This window comes from Falco biarmicus, chromosome 2, assembly GCF_023638135.1.
Source record: "Falco biarmicus isolate bFalBia1 chromosome 2, bFalBia1.pri, whole genome shotgun sequence".
NCBI classification, from domain to species: domain Eukaryota; kingdom Metazoa; phylum Chordata; class Aves; order Falconiformes; family Falconidae; genus Falco; species Falco biarmicus.
The window spans coordinates 62,058,769-62,074,371 of NC_079289.1; the positions used below are offsets into that span (position 1 = coordinate 62,058,769).

A 15,603-nucleotide genomic window follows, 5' to 3' on the forward strand; every position below is an offset into this window, starting at 1 on the left:
ATATGCTGAAGAAGCTCTCAGAGCTTAAAAGTGCAATTTAACCTATGAGAAACCATACTCACAGAGAATGACTAGCAAACATGATAATGTCCTGATTACATGGACTGCACTCCTGCTCAGGAGACTGTAAATTGAAATTGCTTGGCACATTCCACAGCAATGAAAATGCACACTTTATTCCCTGCCTAGGAAAGCAACTCCTTCTCAAGCAGGCAAAGAAACCCAGAGAACTCAGAAAAGCTCTAACAATTTTGTGCATTTTTTTCTAAAGTAGACAGACTAGAGAGCATATGACCCTGGAGTTTAGCATGACTGGCAGTCTTGGCTGGGCTCATTTTCCATCGGTTCACTAAGCCTGATCTGATCTGAGCACACAGAGCTCCTGGGCTGTTCAGCTCTGTCTAGCCTGTCTCTGTTAGCCATCTCTTGACAAGCACTCTGTTAGGGGTTTGTGGCATCCAGCCAGTTAGGAACAATCCACGTTAAATCAGACCACCTCATTAAATGATTGCCTCCCACACAAACGATTTGACAGCGAAAGTTGGCCTCAAGGAAACCACAGAAGGTTCTGCACATACGTGATTTCTGTGTTAACATTTCATTAGAATATAGGCTGGTACAACGTCATGAATGAAAGAAACCAAGGAGCAAAACCCAGCCTTCAGATCCGTGTTCCTATTTTTATTGTTATTTCAGCATCCTCAGCTCAGCTTTGATGACTGGAAGCAATACTTGGCCTTGGTTCTTTTCCTGCTATTAAACATTTGCTGCACTCCTAGGAAAATTATTGGGGAAGTTGAATGTTATCTCTAAATATTCAAAATAAATATCAAGAAGTTCTGATTTAATTAAGACACACTTGGAACTTCTGCCTCTTAACAAAAGTGAGAAAACATCTGTTTTCATCTCAGCTTCTATTAGTAAACATCAGATTTCATTTGGGACATACCACATGTTCATTATTTATGTATTTAAGGAGTCGATCGTCAAGTAGTGGACACGCAGGTATTTCACAGAAGCCATCCTTTGAGTGAAGCTACATTTCATTATACCCATTAAGAATCCAGACCTGTAGTGTTACTGCAGCTGGCAGGTGCTTTTTAAAAACACTGTGCAGGTTTTTGCAGTTTAGCATCTCAGGGTATGACTGCAACTGAAAGTGTCTCCAACAGGCGACTGAGTGAGATCTGATGCAGGCACTGCCTCCTGACCCAAGATGCGGTGGACAGCCCTGTCAGTAAAAATCAGGGTGTATAAAAATCAGCTTGGACAGATATTATCTGGTCAATACCACTAACTCAATATTTTTCAATGCTCACCCCATGTTTTTACCAGAGTTTCTCATATTGTAGCAAAGATGGCAGAAAATGATGTGCTGGCACCGAGGCACCCCTGTTCAGAGGGAGGACAGCAGTAAGGAGCCTGTCATCACGCTCTGAACCAGGATGTCTGTTGGTGCCCCTTGCCAGCTTTTGTAGTTGGTTTGATGCAGCCATGAATGCGCATCACTGGTAGTAAGGTGACTTTTTCCTACCTAGGGTGTCAAAAATGTGACAAACCTGCCTTGGGTCTGAGGAATTCAGGGACCGGCATCATGTACTTGAAGTCCAACATCCCTCTCCTGAACATTAATAGCTCCCAAATGACCTTCATTCAAAATGGTTTCCTAAAAATTATTTTAATTCTGTTCTATAGTTTCCATAGCAGGTTCAGATTCAGTGCGAGCTTTACACTCCTCAAATGATTGCTTTCAATAAAATTAGTATTTTAAAGGAAAGGGCGTCAAGACATGCTGTGTTAAGGCCTTGCACTCGTGGACACACTAGCTAGCTAAGCCAGATGTTTTTGTGGTGGTTTTTTTTTAGTTTTGAGTGAACATGAAAATAATGAAAATTGTAATTCCTCCCTGAAAATGACGTCAATTTGGAATTTACAAAATGCTTCAATATTGTGGATTCATTTGTTTCAATATTTGTTTGCTTTAGCATATGTGTCAGTATTTGTTTCAATACGGTATAAATGTTTTATTTTGGTAATGTTATATGTATGGCAACTGTGCTTGTATCAACATCACAATCTTACTTTATTTCTGTTCAACTTGCACATTATATTGCATTTAACACATATTATATACAGTATAGTTCCTGAACTGTAATGCAAAATAAATTATTTTAAGATTTTATTAAAAAATAGTATTGGTAAAGAAACATTTTATATTATGCAAAGTTACATATTGGATGCTATCAAAATGAAGGTTTGAAATATTAAAAAGGAATTCAAATTTTCTTTTATTTTTTCACAGGGTTTGTGATCTATATATATGTGAACATTACACTAAATATTTCACTGCAAGCAGTTCTTTAAAATCTGAAAACTTTTGCAAAAATTTTCTTCACTGCTCTATTTATGACAGAAAGATGTGAGTTTGGGAAGAAAAATGCTGAGCCTTTTGGATCTCCAGCCTGTGTTTACAAAATGGCACAAGCCTTCTCCATAAAACCAACATTGCTGACTGTTTCATTATTGGAGCCATGGTGAGATCTTGTGTAAAAATATTTAAACTCTGTCTACATGGAGGAAACCAGGATATCTGGGAAAGAAATAAACAGAAGAGAAATGACTACACTTAACAAAAAAGCAGTATGATTTCTCAAGAAAATGGACACAACAAATTCCTTCCAGAGGCTATTATTAGGGAGGCTGCTAAAGAAACAGAAATGCAATTTGTAAATTGTTTGTTCTGGGACCTTAGAAGTTTTTGGGTTTGTGCAGATCTAAGCACACTGAGTCTATCTTATCTATGGTTTTTAGTCAGTATAGCAATGCAGGCATTGACTCCTCGAACTTTATAAAAAGGCTGTGAAGTTACTTTTCCTAACTGTGTCTTTCAGTTTGATCTCATTCTTCAGAGTCTTCTAGCAATGTTTGTATTATTTGATCTTGCGTGAGGATTTACAATGAGGTTTTAATTAATTTAATTTAATTAATTAAATTAAATTAATAATTATTTAATGAGCTAGTGCCCTGTGCTCACTCTTGTAGCATCTGAATGACTTGCACTTCTTATTAATAACACAGGAAAATATTTGCGTTCCATAGATTTTCACTTACAACGCTGAGCCAACTGCCTCTGCTACGGTATGTTGCTCTATGCTGCCTTGAAGTGACGAGAAGTCTAGGATGCCCCTGATACACTTCTGGAAACCAGATCCTCAAAACTCAAATCCCTGGCAACCTTATCCTCAAACCTCAAAAATTTAGTCGTTATTTCTGGCTAGAAAAAGAACAGTGGTGTGCCTGCTAAATCAATCCTTACATTTCCAATTGAACAAACATTTTAGAAGGACAAAGGTACTGAAAATTATTTCAGGGCCTAGTTACTCCTCTGCATCAGTGTAAGGGTCTGTGGGATCGGGGACTATGGGTCTGATTCAACAAAATATTTTTGTTAGTAACTGTTAAGAAACATTATTTTTCTTTCCATGAAGGAAGTCATCTAATGCAAATCAATAAGATTTCTACAAGCAGTTTCTCCCACTTATTAGCTCTGATTATAACCAGTGGAAATTAGACACCTGTTGCTGTTTTTGCACTGGAATCCTACCTAAAGCCAGTAAAATTTCTCCCAGCAGCCAGACAATATTACTTTTTTCTCGTTTATCATCAGTTCATTCCACCAGTCAGCTTTAGTCTGGAAGGACATTGCAATAGTGGAAGACCTCATCTAAAACCTAGTGAAAAATGGATGCAATTCTTGTCTGCAAGACTAACTTGTCAACAAAAGTAAATTCAGTAATGGAATCTGATGCCATGACACAAAAATTACAGTTATGCTACTATGGTTTAACAAGCTTTTAACCCTTTACTAGTGGGTGTTTTTTTCTTCTTTTTATACTATATTATATCCTGTCTGGGAACTTATTATTTCTTTGTTTCTTATGCTACTTGAAATATCTTTCCAAATCTTTAAATAAATAAGTTTCAAGGTTTCCTGAACTTTGATATCTTCACTGCTTCTCTAGCATTTCTTTACAAACAGTGCACAGAAACACCCAGTACAAACCCAGCTTCAAACATAGAAAGATACAGGAAACATTTAGACGTATGAAGGTGCCTTCCTCATGGTGCTGACAATGACCTGAATTATCTGCACTGTTAAATGACCCCTGTTATCTTGTAATCTAAACTGAAAATTGCATCTGAACTGGTTTACAAGGGGCATTCTGTAAAGATCATTTTAAAGTACATTATTTTAAACATGAACAGTCAGTTTTTTTATTTAAAGAGCAAGTTACTAACTTATTCTAGGCTCATTTGGCTGTTCCACTCACCCACACCACTAACAATGAGGCAGTAAGCAACACCTTCATGTATTATACAGAATTCCTAAGCTGAAAAGTTAAAAAAAACTATGCAGTTCAATAGGAAAACAAATGCAGTTTTTCTCACCAAAATTAAAGGATGCAGGTGAATCAACAGAATGACTGTGTAATTGTGGCAAAGCTGTCCAGGCTGGCCATCCAGAAATCCACTGAGGTTAAGTCTCTTGTCCCTCAGCAAATATAATATATTCTGAAATATCCTTTCATGCTGGCAAATTGGAAGACTTTTATTTATTTTATTCCCTTCTGGCACATGTCCTGAACACAGGTCCTCTGTCCATTTCTTCTTTACAAAACAAATTAGCAAGCTCTCTGAAGCAGTGCTGATACTTGGCACCCTGCAACGAGTAGCATAAGCACATTCCCCTGTCCACAGCTTCAACCTTGAGAAGTATCCTGAATTTACAGCTCACCTCTTCGGCGACATGTGGCAACTGAAGCAAATAGACAGGAAAGCGTCACAAGGGCGCTGCGACCCATTCCTGCCTCACTTAGTTACCATGAGGAAACAGGACTAATAAATGTCTATTTGCCCTCAAAAATCTTTAACATTTCATGGTCCTAGAACATAGCCCTTTATAGCATTGAACATATATCTCCATAAGTGCATGACTTCTCAAAATCTTTCTGCTTTTCCTACTCTTTTACTCCGTTTTAGACTTCTTTTTCCTACACACACACACACACACACCAGTTCTCTCACACACACACACATGCATACATGCATGCACGCACATGCGCGCGCACACACACACACACACCAGTTCTATCTAATATGAGGAGGAAGACAACCTGTGCATGTAAGACGCACATTCTTTTAAAAGGAGAATCCTATCAGATTTATATAATTCCTCATCAATAACAATCGTGCCATTTAAATATAAGAATCCAGTTTGCTCTGAATGATAGCTGTCCATTTATTCATAAGATCTCTGACTGAATGAAAAAGTGTATTTAATGATGTTCCATTATGATTCCCCATGACAGGTGCAATATTTTTTCATGTCACTTCCTATTGACTTTGCAGCAAAATATAGATACACAATACAGAAGTGAAGGCAACCAAACCTTAAATTCAGAACAGAATTTTCTGTCTGACAGATACATGCAGCAATTCACCAATACGAAACAGAATGAATAACCCATATGCAGACTCCTCACACCATTGCAAATGATTAAATGTATTGTTGGACTGATTCTGCCACATCCTTCCTGCACAGAATTCCCAAGTCATATGTGTATCCTATGTCTGACTTTAGATTTTGAACACAGAAAATATTGTAGGGTATACATTTGGTTAAGGAATCTGCATAATAACCAGAGACACTGTAATGAGCTATGAAGCCTGGTTTTAGTCAAGAAAGTATTGGTTTTCACATAGGACTTTCACATGCTTTTCATCTCTGCAGAGAGCTCCAGTTACTAACTCTGACAGCATTTCCATTTTCCTGGGTTTCTACTTTCACTTTCTGCTTTTATTTCTAGACACATCAAAGGCATGGATTATGCTTCCTATTTCTGTGTTTTGTTGTAGCATTTAAATTCTAATGAAAGTTACTGATTAGCTACACTTAACAGAAACGCAGAACACCTCAATACCAGTATTTGGAGGAGAGGGGGGGGCTTCCATAGTAGGATGTTGCAGTATAGTGATTTTATATTTTTTAAGAATATTCTCACACAAGTCTCATAAAATATGATTCTTATTCACATGTGCTTTTTTAAAGAGTTACAGGTACCAAACACACAGTAAAGCGAAATTCTGAAAACAGCAGCTGATGGATAGGTGAAAAACTAATGTTGTAGAAATAGTATCAGAGTTCTTATTTAAAGACAGCTCAATCTTTCAAAAAAAAAATAAATAATCCATAAGCTTGAAAGCAAGGGCGGTCCATCCTTACTCAGGGAATTCATTGATCATAATTCACATTAGCTGTGGTGGCAACTGAAAAAAGACCTAAAAAAAGTTTCATGGTTCTAAGTAAAATATGCAATTTAATATAGATACATGTATCATCATTCACAGAAGACTAGCAAGATTTTTATTTATATGAATAAAGTTATAAAACTCTGAGCTCAATTAATTTATACAGCTCTTATTTAACTATTAGTACTTTTCTAGTCACAGCACAAAAGACAACTCGGTAATTTATCCCAAATCCCAATTAAGCTGAAGGTGACATGAAGAACAGCTGCATGAAGTCTTGTTTAATAGTCTGTACACTAATTTTGGAGAATTATTACTCTTTGAAAGTGCCCTTATTTTTTAATACTAGGAGTCAGCCAAACTCTGAACTTACTCTTTCACTCCAGGCATGGGAAGTATAGCAGTGTGGTAGTTAGTATAGTGTCTTGGCATTATCTTGAAACTTGAATGTTCAGGTTTTCTCTCCCCTTCTTGTCTCATTCTCTTTACACCTTATGGGCCAATATCAAAGGCAAATAAGTTTTTCATTCTCCACAAGTTCAAAGCCAGCAGTTTAATCTAGAGCTAATTTTTGGTCAGTACTCAAAGCATAGCTTCACATGGAATAGCAGTGCTGTTGTATGAATGGCTCCCTGGTTCAGCAGTAAGCCATCAGTGGACACTACGACAATGCTCTAACATTACAATGCGGTTATCACGCTATAAACACTTAACTGTGAATTCTCTAAATGATCCATTTTGTACTTCTAAATACTCAGTAATGATATCCAGAAAACACAGTATCTGCTCCTCTCTGTGCTATTGTACTTTGTCATCTTCACCTAAATACAGTGTACTATAAAGTTGTATTACCTACCACAAGGGGTTTTTTTTATTATGCAAACACATGTCTCCTAGATTGTTGAAACTGTCATCTGAATAAGAAAGAACCTCGGTCTTCAGAGTCACAAAATATTTTTGGAAAACTTAGACCTTTGGGCCAATTTTGTTGAAGTGACAATTCTGCTGCTCTGGTTGCCTTTGGCAAAGAAAACAATGCATGAGAAAATGTACAGATTATTCTATATTGCCTATTATCTGCATACACATGGTGATTGAGCTAGCTGTTTCTTAGGCATTCTCAGTTTCTTAGGCATTGAGTATTTAAAAATATTAATAAAGCAAAATCCTGTCTCCTGGTGTGTGTATTATGCTGTTCAAACTATTTGAGTGACAGCTGATATTATTAACAAAAGTAAATTATCAAGTCTTTCACATAGTAAAAGACTTTGCAAGATAGATGGTAACCAAATAAGGTCAATTCTCATTCTATCAGCAGTTGTTAAAAAATACTTAAAACACAATACTTGTCTATTATGTCTTTCTTACATGGTAATGGAAGGAGAGCTTGAATCTTAGCTTTCCATGCTTTTATTCCTAATACAGAGAAAAGTAAAAAATAGTAGCAGCACAGAAAGTTTCTCCCTCCCATCTGCCAAAGTAAGTAAAAGCCACTATTCAGATCATTTCATTTAGGCCTTAATCTTTTGCCATTTTCTACATTTTCTATTCCTGTGAAACAGCTAATATTTTTCAACTCTGTCATTTTATACCAACAAAACACTATAATTTCCCATGCTTCCTTATCTTTCCCCCCACACCCATCTATATTAATTTTGAATAGACTGTGTGAAATTCACCCATCTGCTACTTCTGTTTAACTCGGATGCTGCTGATTTTACATAGTGGTTTCTGATATTCATTTGAAAAACAAAGACAAGGGCTGGAAGCCTGAATTTATCTATCTACTAACAAGCTGTCTGTAAAGACATCAGTTTATACAGTTTTTAACAGAGAAAGAGTATTCCTAACAGCATCCTCTAGCTCTGTTAAAAGTGATATATTTTTTTTTAGTATTTCTCACACAGAAGGAATTAGGAATAAGAAAAGATTATTTAGTCTTAGATGGTTTACTTCTTGAAATCATCATGAATTGCCACAAAAAATCTCATGCTATTAATGGTTGTTTTAGCACTTTATGCATATTGATGAAAAAAACAGCGGTCAAGATTATTTAACATTATTTTGGTTTAGATTATCAGATGGTTTTTGTAACATGGCAACCAGATGTTGTTTATATGTATAAAATAACTGATTAGATCGATATATTGACTTTTTTTTTTTTTTTAATCCAGGGGGTGCAATGACTCTGAAGACTGTACAGTAAAAGACCTCTAAAAAAATCCAGTTGCAAATGTCATTTGGGACTTAAAAATCAGTATCAAAATTTACATATATATATACACAGACAAGCACACACATATAGTATGTATGTATATAGTACACAGCTATTTGTTTTCTCTTTTTTTCAGATGTGTTTTGATCTGGTTACCAGTTTCATACTGTGGTGAAATTGTACTGGCTCTCTAACTGGCTCTCCAACTGGTCCAACTCACATGTCTCTAATTGCATGTTTTTGCTCCTTATAGCAAGGTAAATCACTACAGCAAAATTCTTTTTACATAAAACCCAGATTAGATTATATGACACAACAGCAACAAAAAGCCATTATTTTTAAATAAGGGATTTCAGTTCATTCATTTCTGCTATCAGTAACAGTGATTCATATCCAAATAAAAAGTTATTTGTCAATAAATCAAAAATTAAAAGAGAATCTAATTGAGTTGTGTAGCTTCTCTTGTTCATAAAGAGCTTATGGTGCCTGATCTTAAAACCATGGGATATTTTACTCAACTAAAATTCTGTTTTGTGAGGTTGAATCTTGCCCCAGCTGGGGTAAGAATGCAGCACTACATTAGAAACTAATGGATTGATTAAAAAAATATATACAGTTATACATATGATGACTATGAATATTTTGGTGAAGTCAAAGCCTAAGTTTTACCATTTGGAACCAAAGTAACCAGTTAAAGCAGTCTGTATGACAGACGTGATAGTTAATAAGTATGTCTGACAAAGAAAAAAGTTTGCACTGTGCAGACCTACTCACCAGTATAAAAAGACTTGGAAAGATAATATTTTTCTTCACCTACTTTAGCTGTATAAAAACTACATAGTGTTTTGTGAAACTTTTTAGTGCATTTAAGTTTTTCTCCCTTATATTCACATTGATTGCAATCACATTATTGCTCCACACCCTAAGTATAACTGATTTTGAAGGGATTTTTTTTTTTTATCCAATCCATTTTTGAGAATAATTTGGTTTCTCTGTAGTTTCTGTATTGAAGTTTATGATCTTGAAATACATATTTGAGTTAAAGAATCTGATTTCTAAAGGGTAAGATTAATTCCACAGCAAATCAGTTTAGTGGTGCAAATATATTCACCTGCTCCTTTGCTTGAAAACCTCTCACAGACGCATTCACTATCTGGGATTTTGCAGGTTTGTAAGTACTTTTCTGTCAAGATTTACTGGAAAAATGAGATAACAGTATTTCAGCATAACTGCATTAAACAACTTTGCTCACTCTTTCTTGATGACAAAATAGATGAGAACAAAAAGGACAATCTGAAGTTCCTTCTGGTTTTGTTTTACTGGGGGCTGTAAATCATGTGTGAGTTAATTTAGCCCTCAAAAATACTGCTAATTTTCCTTTTTTTTTTGTTCTTCACAATAACTAGTTCATCACTTAGAAAATTTACTTCCCTTGCATATATTTGTGAATTGTTTTTTTCAGCTATGTGCCATTACACGAAATAAGAGATTGACTTATCTGTGTATTTTAGAGGTCTACACCTAATCAGCCACCCAGGACATTAATTGTTAAATTTAAATTCGTTGGGGATTTAGGAATGGTGACAGATTTATTTTGCCAAATTGTCAGCCAGGCAGAAACGAGGAGTAAGAGGGAAGAAAAAAAATCTGGATTGCCAAGGTTACCCCAAAACCAGCTTTCCCTGTGACAGCGATTTCCTCCAGCAGGCTCCCCACTGCCTGCCTGTAGCAGGGGACCTATTGAGTTTTTGTCCCCGATGGCACAATGCTGATCCTGATCTGTTCAACTAGCGTGACACTAAGCTGGCAGCTGTGCCAACAGCCACCTCGCAGGAGCAGCAATGTGGGGCTGACACAACGCTGCGACCCTGGGCAGTGCCTCCCAAACTGGGATGACGTTATTCATCAGTGCCGGTACCCTTCCCCAGTAGCACCATGCCTGTGGCTACCACTGGAGTGGGACAGGGGAAACATCAGGCTACATGCTGAATTGTTTTAAGACAACTGAGTTTTCTCCAAGACTTTTTTGAGACTTCTTCTCTCAGTTTTGCAAAAGTGAGTTCATTAAAAGCTGAAGCCTCCCTGATGAAAAATGGCTCCTTCCTTCCTCTGTACTTCAATTTGTACTTGAAAATAGCAGTGATAAAAAAGTCTTCCCAGATTGTTTCATTGGTGTCAGAGTAGGAAACTATCTGAAGTAAAAATAACATACCTTTTAAAATATTTTCTTCTCTTTCAACTAGCTTTGCAGCTGCTCTTCTGTTGGACTGAAGTGAATTTATAAAATACATGTCACTAATATGAATTAAATTGCACGAGAGGAATTTTTTGCCCAAGAACCCTCAGAAAGTGGAAACACATCAAGCTGCTCCATCACTTTGGGAGCACACAATTAATTATTAGTCTGGGGAAAAAAGAATGAAATCTCTGCTTCTACACAACCTGTTGCAACTATTTCTTTGATAGCTAATGATGAAAATGGATCCAAGAATTAAGACTGTCAGCAAAACTGTTTTGCCTAAGTTAAGTTTTTCTTCCACTTCCAGAAATAATTCTGAGATTAAGCAATATTAAAGATTTCCATGTATATTGCATTAAGTACAATTAGACATCCCCACCCAATTAGCATCTTACTAAAGAAACAAGTTTCTTAAATTGTTATATCAATCAAATATTCATTTTTTATTTCCAGAAATACACCATCAGTTGTGAATGTGTGTTGTGACTTTACTTACTGTGAAAAGTTAGCAAAAATGGAAAATATATTATGAATTAAAAAAAAGTATTTCTATTTTCTGAATGGAAAGTTATTATTTTTATTTAGATTATCAGGTTCTACACAGAATTCATCTCATCTGTCCCGTTTCTTTTTAATTTCATCTAGCTACTCTTTTGAACTGGAGAGGAATTTGTTTGGTTTGTTGTGATTAAGTACCTACCTTTCAGACAACTGATGCTAATTTTGCCATTTGCAACCCACCCTCTGATTACTTTTTGATGCATTGAGGATATATAAATACTGGTTAAAAGACTAATCTCGACTGCAGCCTGAAGCGTGACTGTAGCTTACTTTCAGCTTTAAATGGGTTTGGGAATTGCTTGCAGCACAGCTGCTGTGCCATCACCTGTGCCGCAGACCCCACGTACCCTGAAGCAGCCCAGTATTTCAGCAACTGCAGCATGCAATGAGCAGCATGCAATGTTTCTCCAGTCACACCTCCAAAGGCAAATGAAGAACAACTGAACTACAAGTGAGATCAAAAGTTTAGCTGAAGAAATCTTGCTTTAGCCATGTGTTGAAATATCAGGATTTCAGACACTGGTTTGGGGGAGTTGGAGGATTTTCTGAAGAATACCCACCACATAAACAGACATGGCTCTGGGGAAAGATGAGAGCCTTGACCCTCTCAGTGTTAGACTACTACACAATCAGTATTTCATTTCTTTGGATAGCCAAGCAGTCAAGCTTGTGCATAGCAATCCTAGCCAAGACAATGAAATCACTGGCAGCTCAGCAGATATTTCCTGATGGCCCTTACTGCTCTATGGAGCAGAGCAATGCAAAATCAAACAGATGTGACTGAAATGTTTCACTAAAGGAAGGTTCTGTCCTCTGTAGTGTATAGTGTTCATGAGTATGATGGGAAGAGAGGCAGAGAAGAAAAGTCCTTCAGATTCGTTAATAACAAATACAGTTTACAAAGTACCAAGAATGCCGTGGCTGCATGGAGGATTTGTAGCCAACCTCTCCAAGTTCAAACATCAGTGAATATGACAACACCTCTGAGTGCTTTGGAACATCTGGTATGTAACTCTGTGACTTCTACCAAACTCTTCCTGGCAGAAGAGATGAAAATGAAGAAGCCAAGTGGCTCATCCCAATTCAAAGCAGATAAATCCAACAGACAAATTGCCGTAAGCGGCAAGTAATCCTTGAGTGGGTTACTGCAAGTCCCCTGTGCAAAATCCTGCTAGACAATAGAATTAAGGAAAAGAGCAGGAAAGAAGGCACTACCTTTTGTTAAATAACTACAGCATATGTCCACACGATGCATGGTGGTTATTCAGGACTATAAAAGCAAATCCAGCCTCCCTAATCATTTAGCTAGCTTATTCTGCAATTAATTCAGACTTAAAAAAAATCACAATTGATATTCCTGTACTACTTTCTTCAGTCTGGGAAGCACACTGTCAGCTCTGAGGGGTGTCACAACTCATACAGAGACAGGGTTTGGGGACTTGGGGAAAGCTCCTTCCAACTCCGTGTAGTGTGTTTATCCTCTGTACCACCCCTCCCCATGCACACATGCTCTGGGAAGGGATGAAACCTGTGGGAAGGAGGTGGGAAAGGAGGGTACACAAGAGTGGGAGGCAAGGCAGGATCATCTCACATAACTTGTTCCCCAAAAGGTAGGTGTGGAGGCCTGAATTAGTCACCCAGCCTCCCTATATCTCTCTATGTCTCCTTGTTGGCCTAAACAGAGGTTTTGAACACTATCTCATGTCTGGGCATTTACTGTGACCAGGCAAATGCCACCAGTAGTTTCAGGATCTTGGTTAGGGGGCGTGAGGAGTGGGGTTCAGAGTTGTCATATGGCTGCTTATACCCAGGACATGAAGCACCTTAGAAGATTTAAGGTTACCATTTGAAGCACTGATGGGAACAGGGGGTTCCAGAGGTAAAGCAGCTCTGCGGAGGGGACTCCCCTGAGAGAGGAAGACACTTCTGAAAATCCCCTTCCTTCCATAGCTAAAGGTTTGCAAACAAGTATTTAGCATCGTGGAGGATAGTCTGAACAACATATTTTGTTTATTCACGTGTTTTTCTTGTTAGCTGCTTTTACCAAAAATAACACAGTTATCAAAAAAGTTTGTTTGTCATAGATTTATTGTAACAAAACTCAGGCTAGATATTTACAATTTTTGCTCAGACCACCTGGCAAACTGAGCAAATAGATGTAATACCTTTGCAGCATAATTGACAGAAACTCCCAGACCACAGTAACACAGTAGTATGGATCTGTACCTGATTAACTTGGTTTTAGCAGTAAGCTATTGAATTTGAAGCCTTCAAAATTTGGTCCACAAAATTCAGATTGATGACTAGGAGCCTGGAATAGTTTGAAAATGTGACTAATCAGCCCAGGATTACATGTGGATGCATAAATAAATTTGGACAAATACAGGAAAAAGTTTACAAAGAAAAGTAGAACTGTATTTTAATATATTGTTTAAAAAATTATATTAAAATTTAATAATATTTTAAGTCACGTATAGAAAGATCTTCACAATTGTTGCTTGTGAAGTTAACAAACCTATCCCAAGAAGCCTGATCTAGGACTCCTTAACCTTGGCTAAAAACCTGCACCTGTGCAAAAACAGCTGTGAAGTGCTGCTCTTCCCATTTTGTAGTTTCTGGCCCCCACACTGTATATGATACACACAAGTGAAAGGTGAAGTAGAATCAAGTACAGAAACTGTGCAGGCTAGTAGTAAAATACTGGCTAAGTACAAGTCTGAATCTTAACAGCAGAAAAAAAGATTAATGTTGATCTATCAGAGGGCTGCCTATAAAGCCCATTGAACTTCAAACACCAGAAAATGACTTTATTGTCCATACCAGACAGGAAACCTTATTTCATTGTTCCAGAAACTGACAGAAGGCATAGGAATGTCACAACTAATGGAAAAAATACATAGGTAATACATTCTATTTTTCAAAGGTCTATATAATAAAACCTTAGTTCCTCAGCCCTTTGATATAGTAAAGTCACATATGAGCCACTAGATGAAACAGGGTCTATCCACAAACAAATTAACCCTGAATCACTAATATTGACTTGAATGGAATCAGGTCAAACTCCAAATCCTGGAAAAATACTTTTTCTACTTCTGTTCATAGACCTTTTTCTTCACAAGTTCTTTGAAGTTTAGGTACCTCTTATTCCCATGAAACACAAAATTTAAACATATTGCAAGTTTCAGAGTTTTGGACTTTTTGAAGATATATGATGGTAAGAAACATAGGGTTTTAAAACTGTAATGTCAAAACAGTCAGCAATTTAAACTAGTTTCTGTAAACAATTAATTTTTGTGATTTTAGAAATGTTATTTCTGGCTATGTAGTCAGTTATGCAGCCATTTTTTTCCCTTAATGCAGTTTGATGACAGGAAATAACCCTGTGGGAATTGCCAGTAGAGCAGGGAATAAAGAAAAGGAGAGAATATAAATATGAAGGTATTTTCATTTCACAGGAATTAAATATGGTGCCCATGAATAAATATTTGAATAGCATTGTTAATACAATGCAATAAGAGCTCTCTGGTGGCAAAAAATAATCATTACATTGCATCTCATTGTTTTACAGGCAATAAGGGGGGGCTGACCTGCACATTTCCCGCTTCACTTGAAAATACAGGGAAACTGTGTTTTCAAGAATATGTTTTTTAACTGTGGGGTTTTTTTCCTGTTAAGAATTTTAACTTAATAGATTCTGCGCTTCTAGTGAAAAAAAAAAAAAAAAAGTACTAGAAATGACACTGAAGTGTCTGAGTTGTACTTTTCTACTGAAGCTTTATCAGTGTTCATAGAACAGTTGCAACTTATTGAAACAGGATCTGTAAAAAAGCAAATGATATGAGTTCTCCAGACCAATGGCAGCTAATTTTTGCCAAGAACAGAAAACTTACATCAGCTTAAGTATGCCAAAGTATTTGCTTGCAAAGTGATCAAGGCTGAATGACTTTAATGCATGCTCCTGAGGAGATGCAAAACCTCAGTGGGTGTAGACTCTGGATGCCTACTTGTAATGCAATATTTCCTTCAAAAAATATAGGTTTTGTGTCCTACAAACTACAGCAATGTTAGCATGCACAGTTAAAAGCGTCACTCACATTTATACAACACTTCAGTGAACTTGCTATATGTAGATTTACTTCTTTTTTTTCCTTATCCAAAAAAAATTTGCAAATAAAGAAAAGAGACCAACAGTTTTCTCCTTGAAAGTAACTGGAGAGGAGTCCAGATTTTGCTGAATGAAAACCAACTCCTCTGCTATCTGGTTGCACATCTTTAGCTC

At 36.8% G+C, this 15,603-nt stretch overlaps 1 protein-coding gene and 1 long non-coding RNA gene across 2 annotated transcripts in view; both read right to left on the reverse strand.

Annotated features, from left to right (window-relative positions):
* Positions 1-4,566, reverse strand: part of LOC130144672 (uncharacterized) — a 55,843-nt gene extending 51,277 nt beyond the window's left edge. The window contains exon 1 of the long non-coding RNA XR_008820209.1: positions 4,450-4,566. This is a non-coding gene — a long non-coding RNA (uncharacterized LOC130144672). The remainder of the gene's footprint in view (positions 1-4,449) is intronic.
* The window catches only part of NALF1 (NALCN channel auxiliary factor 1), a 496,478-nt gene that overhangs the window by 369,776 nt on the left and 111,099 nt on the right, over positions 1-15,603 (reverse strand).